The 12,002-nt window shown below is 37.4% G+C and overlaps 1 protein-coding gene across 2 annotated transcripts in view; it reads right to left on the bottom strand.

The window, feature by feature from the left end:
- Nucleotides 1-12,002, bottom strand: part of SLC25A21 (solute carrier family 25 member 21) — a 506,059-nt gene that overhangs the window by 474,049 nt on the left and 20,008 nt on the right. The gene's annotated exons all lie outside the window — the stretch shown is intronic.

The following is a 12,002-nucleotide window of genomic DNA, read 5'->3' on the forward strand; positions in this document are numbered from 1 at the left end:
TCTGGTTCTCTTTCCATCTCCCTGGTAATCCTGTTTGCAGACTCAAGCATCTGCTGCCTCCTTCTCCTCCTCCTCTTTTTTTTTTCCTCCTCCACTTACCCTGGGGTTCTTCGGGGTTCTGAATGACTCCTCTGGCTTCTCTATAGCTATGCTTCTTCACAGGGTTATGGAGGGTGTGAGAGGGATATGTTTACCTATCTCAAACATGGGCGTACTTTTTAAAATCCCCTCAGGTAACCATGATACATACACCCCATCCCAACACACTGACATAATGTAAGACTCACTGACAAATATGCTGGTGACTCTCAAATCTTCATGGACAGCCCATCTATTTTCCAACCTCCTACTGAATAATTCAAACCTCATATACATAAGACATTAGTCACTATTCCTCAGTCCCTCTTGGATATTCCCCATCACCACGTTTAATGGCATCAGACACATGTTCACCCAGTCTCCAACTGTGAAGATCTTTCTCACTCAACTTCCCAAATCCAAGTGGTTCTTCCCCAGAGCCAGTCTTCTCTTTTCCACTGCCATTGCCCTAAATTTCCATCCTCTCTCCTCTAAATAAAGGCAACCACCTTCCAAACAGGCACTTTATATGAACTCAATCTCTGCAATGCTACCAATATTGTTCCCTCACCAGAAACTACACATACACCCTCCTCCCCCACTTTGTAAATACCTTTCACAGCCCCGTTGCCTACAGGATAAATGTAGAAACCTCACGCAGCATAGAAGAACCACAACACCCACCCCAACCTACCTCTCTAACCTCTTCTCTCACCATTTCTTGCCTCTTTCTCCTCCTCTAAACCCTAAACTTCAATTACACTAAACTTCTCGTCCTTCCAAGAGCTGACCATAAGCTTGCATGCTTCCAAGTCATGGCAAGTGCTACTTCTGCTGCCTAGAATGTCCTAGTTTACTTAAGAAATTCACCCTTCAATGCCCACCACTATTATTTATTTCCTCAGTAACACTGTTGCTGGCCCCCTCTTTTGCTTTTAGTACTGGTAGATGCCTCTGGGCCCACGACCAACTGTATTCCATGTTGTCTTCTCATGTCCATACTCAGGCACCCAGCACCCCTTAGACACTCAATGCAAACAATGCTTATTAAAGGAAGGATTAAAAAACTTGACCCATGGGCGCCTGGGTGGCTCAGTTGGTTAAAGCCTCTGCCTTCAGCTCAGGTCATGATCCCAGGGTCCTGGGATCAAGGCCCACGTTGGACTCTCTGCTCAGTGGGGAAACTGCTTCCCTTCCTCTCTCTCTGCCTGCCTCTCTGCCTACTTGTGATATCTGTCTGTCAAATAAATAAATAAAATCTTTAAAAAACAAACAAACAAACAAACAAAAAACTTGCCCCAGAAGTTGAATAATTATTGCAGTCATTTAGTCAAGAAACTTTAAGAAACCAAAACAATGCTGGTCAAAATAGAGAGAAGGTAGGCCAGAGAGATTAATGACAGTTTGGATGAGAGGTACATCAAACAGAATAAGGATCAGAATAACCCAATGTTTTTGTATGTGGGAGATTTGAAGGTTGATGTTTCATGGGTAGTAGTAGAAAAATTTGGAGATGAAATAATTTTTCTTTTCCCTGTGATGGGTCCTATTATACTAAACCCAACTTTAGTTTATGTCAAAAATATGTGAAAATTTTTTCAAGTTTCAAAAGTTTCAAATTTTAAATCTAGGAAAAAAAAAGAACCTTTGGGTAATACAATTTTCCCGACATCTTTAATGGCAAAATTATTACTAAAAACCAGGCATGCTGACTTTCAATACTTTTCCCACTATAGCATAATAACTTTTTTAGATTAGATTTAATGTTCTGCACTTGAAAACTTAATACTCCAGGGAAAAAAAATCTTAAAACAGGATTCTCTTGTAAGAGAGATTCATAATCAAGTTTAATATTCTATGTCTCTTCCCCGATTCCTGCCTCCTGGCCCTTGGTAAACTTACTCATTATTTTATTGGATCTCCTCTGCCCCACTTTCAAGTCTTCTCTAAGTTTGAATCTTATGGCACCCTCTTCGTTGATCTGAAAAGTATACTTAACTCTTTCTGCACAAAATTTAATATTTAGCTTAACAGGTTAAATAGTGAAATTTTATGATTTTGAGTGAAATCTCTGGAATTCAAACCCAGGATTTGCCACTTACAACATAAGCAAAAGCTACTTCTCTCTTTCTCAGTTTCCTCATTTGTAAAATATTTGTATTTTACAAAATATTTTATTTGTAACACACACACACACACACACACACACACACACACACACACCGTGGTTCTGCTCTAATCTTAGAAAATACCTGACACATAATAACTGCCCAATAAATGTTAGGCACCATGACAGTAACTATTATTATCATTTATATAGTTGTGATAGTTCAGTGACTAGCCTATCTTGAAAATCTGTATTGCTATTATCTGTCTTAGCTTAAAAACTCCTCGGCTATCGAGGGGAGTAGAAGGATGTACATCTAATCAAAGGTTCCGAATGGCAGCTAACACAGAACTGAATTCTATTACAACTAACTTAGGAAAAAAAAATCCAGTAACCTAAGGAGACACTCCAATCTCCTGACTATACTCTAGTCATTTTACTCTGAGCTATGTTCTCCACTGTCTTTAAGATGACCCACCTTCAGGGGCGCCTGGGTGGCTCAGTGGTTTAAGCTGCTGCCTTTGGCTCAGGTCATGATCTCAGGGTCCTGGGATCGAGTCCCGCATCGGGCTCTCTGCTTGGCAGGGAGCCTGCTTCCTCCTCTCTCTCTCTCTCTCTCTCTGCCTGCCTCTCTCCCTACTTGTGATCTCTGTCAAATAAATAAATAAAATCTTTAAAAAAAAAAAGATGACCCACCTTCAATATTAATTGTGATTATATTGTGATTAATTGTGATTAATTGTGTCTTATCAAATTATGTTTTCTCACCTTGAAATCTCATCAAAAACAAACAGTAGAAAAGCAAGAATTGGAATAGCCCTTCATGCCTATGTATACTAACAAGGAAGAAACACAAAGTGTCTATTTATCCAGAATTCAACTGTATTAATCCAGGAAACAAAATTTGTCTCTCTTACTATTAACTAAAGATGTGGACATTCCTATGAACCAGAGACACCATTACAGTTATATAAAAGTATTTCAACGATCCAGCAATCACACTCCTGGGTATTTACCCAAATGAGTTAAAAAACTTATATCCACACAAAAATCTACACAGAAATGATCACAGAAGCTTTCCTCATAACTGTCAAAACTTGAAAGCAAACAAAATGTCCTTCAATATATAAATCAATCAATAAATAGTGATATATCCCATTCAACAGAATGTTATTCAGCCATGAAAAGACATGAGGAGCCTTAAATGCATTTTGCTTAGTGAAAGAAGCCAGTCTGAAAAGGTTACATACTATACGATTCCAACTATACAACATTCTGAAAAAGGAAGAAGTACAGAGAGGGTAAAAAAAAGCCATGATTGTCCGAGGTTCTGGGGCCAGGGAGGAATAGGTGGAACACAAGGGATTTTCAAGGAGTGAAAGTATTTTGTAATATTCCGTAATGGCAAATAAATGGCTTACACATTTGGCAAAATCAGTATGATGCTGATTTTTAAAAACCAGTATATTAAAGTGTTACATTTATGTCTAAGTATTACTTCTTATTAATTGGTGTCAATCACATTTCTTTCCAAAATTTAATTTTGCCCAATATGCAAAAATCCCAGTTTTAGTTCCGTGTTGGAAGAATTAAGCATCAGCTGATTTTAAAACCTTCTTATTGTTTATGTCAAGTGTGTAAATATATTAGGCTAACATATAAGTAAATAAGGAAACCTCCTTTAGTGGCTCCCAAATGGATCTTTATTTGTGCCAGCTGTCTGATTTTTATACATTGCTACATTACAGGATTTTGAGTAAAAACAAAAAGAATTGGATGATGTGCTGTAGTCCATTTCTACTATATAGTCTGCTTTATCTACGAATTAATCTGGCAGTTATCTCTGTTACTCTCTAAGGTAAATGATATATCACTAAAGTAGCCAAAAGGCATCAACACTTCTTTAAAAGTTATAGTCTACCATACCATTTAGCACATCTATCAACGAATTAGTTTTATAGGTCTTCCTATAAGGCTATATATATATATATAGATATAGATATATATATATATATGGCCTATATTAAAGCCTCAGGTTTATAGGGCTTCCTTAACTATTGACACTCAATGGAATGTATAAAACAAGTAAAGCATGCTAAAGGTGCATCATCCATTAAGGACACACTCATCAATTTCAATAAAATGGTATTCCATTTAAAAACATTTTATTTATGTTGCTTGGATTCTTAGATTCTTTTGTCTTGATTTTGCCCCAAAACTTGTTTCTTAAAGTATTTTGCATATATTCCACTTGCTTCTTTCTTGAGTGATTATCTACCTCTTAGAGAGTTAAGAGTTACTGTATTAAAGCGACAACAGAACCAGATGTAATATCCCACCCACCAAAGGCATTTATGCCCCAGATGATTTTTAAAAAGCTACTGAAGAAACACAATCTCACCTTCTGAACACTGAGACAAGGAGAAAGACAACAGAATAGATGAGGCAAAAGAAACAAATGTCTTGCTGAAGTTTTAACTCATGAATTATCACCTCAAGTAAATTATGTACTTTGGCATTCAAAGGAGTCATTCAAAGTTCAAAAGATAAGGCCTTTCTGTCTTATTTATTTTTATGTAAACTAATTTCTAAAATAAATAATTTTTAATAACTATTTAAAATTTGAGAGAAAATGTGTAGGTTTTCCTTGCAGACCATGTTTTTTAAATTATAATTTCCACAGCAAGCCCTGGCTGGCTCAGTCAGTAGACCATGTGACCCTTGATCTTGAGGTCACGGAGTTCAAGACTATTGGGCATAAAGCTTGCTTAAAAGAAAAAATAAAAAACAAACAAACAAAAACAATGACTAGTTAATTTACCTGTCTAGCTAATGTCAGAAAAACTGGATAAAATTGAAAAATTCAGTTGATCTGTAATTCCACAGCAATGTAATATCCTATAAAATATTCAAACTATTGATGGGGTGCCTGGCTGGCTCAGTGGGTTAAAGCCTCTGCCTTCAGCTCAGGTTGTGATCCCAGGGTCCTGGGATAGAGCCCCACATGGGCTCTCTGCTAGCAGGGAACCTGCTTCCTCCTCTCTCTCTGCCTGCCTCTCTGCCTACTTGTGATCTCTGTCTGTCAAATAAATAAATAAAATCTTAAAAAAAGAAATCCAAGCTATTGATGAAAATGACAATATACTAATAGCTGTGTAGCTCTGACTTAAACACCTTTGTCACAATACAGTAACTTACTATCTTTGGACAATATCTCTTATTTTTATCTATTTCACTCTACTCAGTTACCTATATGCTTCTAATTGCTCCATATGCTAATTCCTCCTCACTGAAATGTCAAATATCATTTATGGGCTCCTTTAAAACCTTGTCAATATAGTAACTACATATTACAATTATATTGATTCTCTTAAGGAAAAATAAGTTTTTGAAAAAGGAAAAACTCTTTAAAATGCTTAAGTTATATCCTACAAAACAGTCTTCAACTGAAATTTTTTTGGTAAACTATGTTGCAGTCTTTTACCAACGTTCTTTGGTTCAGTATAAATGATATGGTAAATTTGCATTCAAATTCATGGAACTTTTCAAATCTGTTTCCCATTTAGCTGGCCAGCCAAAAACAATATTTTCATTTGTAAACAGCTGTTTCATAATCAGCTCTTTTGTACTATGTGGAGCTCCATAAAAAATAGAAAATTTTATTTAAAATACAAGAATTGCATTAATCCACTGCAAATCATTGATTAGTTTTTGTATACTACCACACAGTTTAACTTATAAGGAAAGATTTTAAGGAAAATTTAATCTTGTGTCCAAATATAACATTACTTTAAACATGAGGTCATCTAAACATCTGTCTTCAATATATCACTGGGGATTTAAATCAAAAGTCTGCTAAACATGTACAATCATTTTGAAAATAAATAACAGGACAAATTTTGTCTTGATTATGATTATCATGCATTTTAAAAGGAAACATTTATTCTAATAAGAAAAGTCTGAACTAATTTAAACTTTATTGACATTAACTTAAAATAGTTTCATACAAGACTAAGAGATATATTTCATTTATTTGTTGCTTAACAATACTTGTATTTTAACTTTTCAACATTAAACACTATTTTTTTAAAGATTTTATTTATTTATTTGACAGAGAGAAAGAGATCACAAGTAGGCAGAGAGGCAGGCAGAGAGAGAGAGGAGGAAGCAAGCTCCCTGCCGAGCAGAGAGCCCCATGTGGGGCTCGATCCCAAGACCCTGAGATCATGACCTGAGGTTAAAGGCAGAGGCTTTAACCCACCAAGCCTACCTAGGCGCCCCTTAAACACTATTCTTTTACCTCTTCATATATTCTCTATCTTTACAAAATAGTCAAGGAAATTTTCAAGACATAAAATAGTTCCACTTGGTAACTGAGAACTAGTAATATTTGTTCTGAACTTTCCTTCCTTTAGGGCAACTATGAATCCTCAACAAGAACTAAAATGGTCTATCTCCATTTAACTGAACCTTGCTTTATGCTTTAAAGTAATATGAATATGGGTAATTAGAAAAGACAGTTATGTAAATTGCTTTACTCCAAGACATTACACTTTTTAAAAAAATGGATGTAGGGGCGCCTGGGTGGCTCAGTGGGTTAAAGCCTCTGCCTTCAGCTCAGGTCATGATCCCAGGGTCCTGGGATCGAGTCCCGCATCGGGCTCTCTGCTTGGCAGGGAGCCTGCTTCCTCCTCTCTCTCTCTCTCTGCCTGCCTCTCTCCCTACTTGTGATCTCTGTCAAATAAATAAATAAAATCTTAAAAAAAAATGGATGTATTCTGAGGAGAATTTAATTACATTTAAACTCTATATCTTTTTTTTTTTAAGATTTTATTTATTTATTTGACAGACAGAGATCACAAGCAGGCAGAGAGGCAGACAGAGAGCGAGAGGAGGAAGCAGGCTCCCTGCCAAGCAGAGAGCCCGATGCGGGGCTCGATCCCAGGACGCCGGGATCATGACCCGAGCCGAAGGCAGAGGCTTTAACCCACTGAGCCACCCCGGCGCCCCTAAACTCTATATCTTACTGTAGAATTTAATTTGTGTCTAGTAAGTATGAGTACTTTAAATTCAGCAACAGGATTACTACTTGTTAACTACCAGTTAACTACTTGAAATGAATTAGCATTAAAAATAAACCAAAATGCTTAAGCTTCAAAAGTTTCTGCCAAAACTAAAATGAACATTAGCTGCTGAAAAGCTGGAGAAAAACAAATTAAAGCATCCCTGAATAATATATTCTTGGAAAAACACCACAGCACTCCCTACTGCAGCAGAAATCACCAGAAAATTCAGCTATAAGGGATATTAGTGTCCAAGTTGGTGTTGCATCTAGTAGGCTGTCACAAAATATAACTGTAAAAACTGGTCATTATGGATTTCTGAACTACCTCAACTCTTCTCTTCTACTAGCCTATGTCTTGGAAGACTTGACAGCTTTGGCCTTGGCAATTTCAGGTCATGAATTCTGCCTTAGTAGACACAGGGTAAGAATTTCAAAGTCCATTCATGACACTGTGTACACAACTCTTTAAAGGCAACAAACATGTCTTACTCATCTCATGCCCATTGCCTCGAACTCCATCTGACACATATCTGCAGCTTGATAGTGCTTGATAAATGCATGAATGAGTTAATGAAAGGAATATCTGACTAGAAAACAGAATCTTTGCCCTAGTTGAGTCGAAACTGCCTACTAATAAGCTGCCTTAGTTTTCCCACCTATAAAATGAGGCTAATTCTTGAACCTGTATCTTGAATTCCCATTTTCCCATGCCCATTTTTCTCCTTAGCCTGATTGTCACAATACTGAGGTACTATGAGAACTGAAAGAAAACATACATACAAAACTATCTGGAAAACTAGCAGCAGTACACAAGTGTTATTATTTTGATGACTATCAACAATATATATGGGTTAAAACTGTATACACAGAAAAACAGATATTGAGTGTGAGATGAAGTATTTATTTGAAAAAGTTCTTTTGAAGAAGCTTAAAAAAATAACATTCTTATCAAAATAATGTGATATGTTGAAATATAGGGAAATTCACTTTGGAAATACAATTAAAGAATTGAGGGGCTAAGAAATTCCTTTAGAAAAGTTAAGTCTTGGGTTTTCATTTTAGTTAACTTTATAAGATCTTTAAAACTTAGTAGTTAATGTCTTTCAGATTACCAGGAAGAAATTCAAGCTTTCTTATGTAGTTAATACAACTGAGTTTTGTCTGGATCTTTGCTTTCCCATTCCAAAAGGTTTAATACTACAATGAATGGCTAAAGTTGCTGGTTCACCATAAGCAATATAAAAGCATGTATTCTCGTGTTGCCATTAGTTTTCCCTCAAGTTCAAACAAACATGGATATGAACTAAGTTGGATATATTTGAATTATACTGATCTTTGTGTTGAAATAGTACAGATTTGTCTTTATGATTGTCAATTATCTCTTTTTTCAAAAACACTAAAATATGAAAATAATTTTGCTTTAGTACAGTATTCCACTTGTATAATTTTCTCACATTGGACTTTGGGTTCCCACATATTTTATAATTTTCCATTTCTTTCGTAGATTTGTTCTACTATGATGTTGATAAAAAGTGGCCCCTTGAAAAATCACTCAATTTAGCTTTGCCCCATTCAGTTACTCAAAATCCTTACAACAAAACAGGATAAGTCCTCTGTGTCACTATATTTTTTTCTAGATCATACTGACTTATTTTTCAAAATATCCATATTAGCAAGTTTTTCATACATTTTTATCTGACTGCTTTATTTTTTTAAAGATTTTATTTATTTATTTGTCACAGAGAAAGAGAACACAAGTAAGGGAAGTAGCAGGCAAAGGGAGAAGCAGGCTCCCCATCGAGCAGGGAGCCAGATGTGGGACTCGATCCCAGGACCCTGGGATCATGACCTGAGCTGAAGGCAGCTGCTTAACAACTGAGTCACCCACGCACCCCTTGTCTGAATGCTTTAATATTATATAGGTCCCAACTTCAGGGACAGATTTCTCAACCTCGCCTGCCCACTGGAACCAACTGAACCACTTTAAAAATGCCAAGTCCTGGACCCATCCCCAAGATGCTGATTTAGTTGATCTGGTCTGTGGCCTTGGTATCAGAAGCTTTTAAAATTACCCAGTTGATTTCAGTGTGCAGTCAAGGCTGAGAACCATTACTGTTACAGTCTTGTACAGGAGACTGTTAGTAATAGCAACAAACCTTCAGTTTATGGAGGGCTTACTTGTACCAAGCAGAACGCTAAGCACTTTCTATGCATTATCATTAATTCACAACAACCTTATGAAGAAAGATTCTGTTACTAATTCCTACTTTATGAATAAAGACATGAAGATTAGAAAGATAAGAAACTCTCCCAAGGTCCCACCGCTGTTAACTGGCTGAGGGAGTTATAGACGCTCTGTCCAACTCCAGAAGAGGAACTCTTCATCACTGACTACCATCACAGTAGAAACTATGCCATAAGCCAGATTTTCTTTCTTTCATTCTTTCTTTCTCCCTCCCTCCCTCCCTTCCTTCCTTCCTTCCTCCTTCCTTCCTTCTTTATTTATTTGTCAAAGAGAGAGAGAACAAACAGGGGGAGAGGCAGGCAGAGAAGGCAGAGGGAGAAGTGCGCTCCCCGCCAAGCAAGAAACCTGATGCCAGGCTCGATGCCGGGACCCTGGGATCACAACCCTAGCTGAAGGCAGTCACTTAACCGACGGAGCCACCCAGGTGACCCTAAGCTAGATTTTTATAAAAGGGCAAGTCATAGCACTAGTGAATAGAAGTGACAGAATAATTAGCTTTGCGGGGCATCTGAGTGGCTCAGTTAGTTTAAGCGTCTGCCTTTGGCTCAGGTCATGATCCTGGAGTCCCAGGATCAAGTCCCATCCTAGAGTCTCAGGATCAAGTCCCACATCGGGCTCCCTACTCAGCAGGAAGGCTGCTTCTCCCTCTGACTTATCCCCTTTCATGCTCTCTCTCACTCTCAAATAAGTAAATAAAATCTTTAAAAAAAAAAAAAGAATTAATTTCGGGGATATAAAACACTAAAATTAGCAAGAGATTTTTCTTTTTTCTCCTTAGCCTGATTGTCAGAATAAATGGTTAACTTTCTCAAAACAGTAGTATTTGAGAAAAAGAACATTCCCAGGCAGTGTCCTGGTCTAGCTGCATACCTCTTGGTTGTCATGGACACAGGAAGGAACAATGAAATCATTATTTGACTATTATTCTTTAGTTGCTACTCAGCATATGATTCTGTCTGTAAACTGCATCTCTGCATTCCCTACAGATCAGGGGAGCTGTCCCTCCTTGTAGTGACAGAATAACCACAAACAAAACAATCCTTCTGGGGGAAGCCATCTTTATCTGTCAGTATTAGTCAGTTGAGAAACAGAGCTGCAGGCAGCTGAAAAAACAGTTTGACTGTTTTAAGTTTACAGGTGGCCTTATAATGGAAATTTTTACACACTGCAATTCCTTTTTCAACTTAAAAAAGTTTGGACAAAAAGGGACAAAATTTGGCAGTATTTGAATGCAATGTTTCTAACCAGCTTGCGAAATCAAAATATCAAATTTTAGTGAAGCCTGGTGAACTAAGCACCCGCCTCTGGCAAACAGACTCAGTTAACTATTACCACCCTTTCTGTGCTGAACATTCCTCATGGTTAAAATCAGATCGGCCACACTTATGACAGGGCCTGATACATACAAAACACGTAAGAAATGTTTTCTGCATGAATTCATGGATGTTGGAAAGAATTAATTTTAAAATATTTTTAATAGAAGGTTGTATCCACAGAAACATAATAATAATGTCAGCATGTAAGTAATAGGATAGCTGCTTAAAATCCAGCTAGAAAGTATTTCCCCGGGGGGGGGGGGGGGGATGTGTGTGTGTGTGTGTGTGTGTGTGTGTGTGTTGTTTGCTTGGAAGAAACCAGGATGAAAAGAGAAGGCATTTGACTGATAATTCCATAACCATTAGCAACAAGGCTCAGATATTTGGGGTTCAACGAAAAGTATCTGCTGGGCTTTCCTCAACATTTGGGACAATGAAGCAGACAAAGCCAGTTTATTTGGTAGGTTGCTCAAAACCTTCTTCCTGATTGGCCTACCAGAACTTACTAAACTTTTTCTGGGGAAAAGGCACAGTTTGGACCCTATCCCATGGAATAAAATACAATTCATTCCATTTATCAATTTAGCTACTAGAATAAAATTTTTCTAGGACAAAATGGGTTTTAAAATGTCAGATTAGGAAGTTATTTAAGAGAGTCAGAAAGGCATGGGGTGCTTTGGTGGGAAGCACTGGACCAGCCCCTGAGAACACTGAACCTCAGGGTTGAGGGACTAGAAAAAATACAGAAACTGATGAGAATGGCTAATTACAAACTTGGGTAATAATTTTGCCTTCAAGTACTAACAGACCTTTGTTAATCTATAAATCAGTAGTTGTCATTCACGTGGTCAGTCTATTTCTCACTGACATTCGATATAGAAATAACCACATTTAAGAAAAGGTCTTTACTACTTGTATTGACTAGTAAGATTTGATATATTTGCCCCAAGTAATACTTTATGATTTTCAGCTAGCCAAAGTTATTATGAATGATGAATTCAATAAAATACCTCAAAAAATAGGGGCACCTGGGTGGCTCAGTCGTTAAATGTCTGCCTTCAGCTCAGGTCATGATCCCAGAGTCCTGGGATCAAGCCCCGCATCAGGCTCCCTGCTCAGTGGGGAGCCTACTTCTCCCTCTCCCACTGCTGCTCTGCCTGCTTGTGCTCTCTCGCTTTCTCTGTCAAATAA

This window comes from Meles meles, chromosome 6 (genome assembly GCF_922984935.1).
Source record: "Meles meles chromosome 6, mMelMel3.1 paternal haplotype, whole genome shotgun sequence".
NCBI classification, from domain to species: domain Eukaryota; kingdom Metazoa; phylum Chordata; class Mammalia; order Carnivora; family Mustelidae; genus Meles; species Meles meles.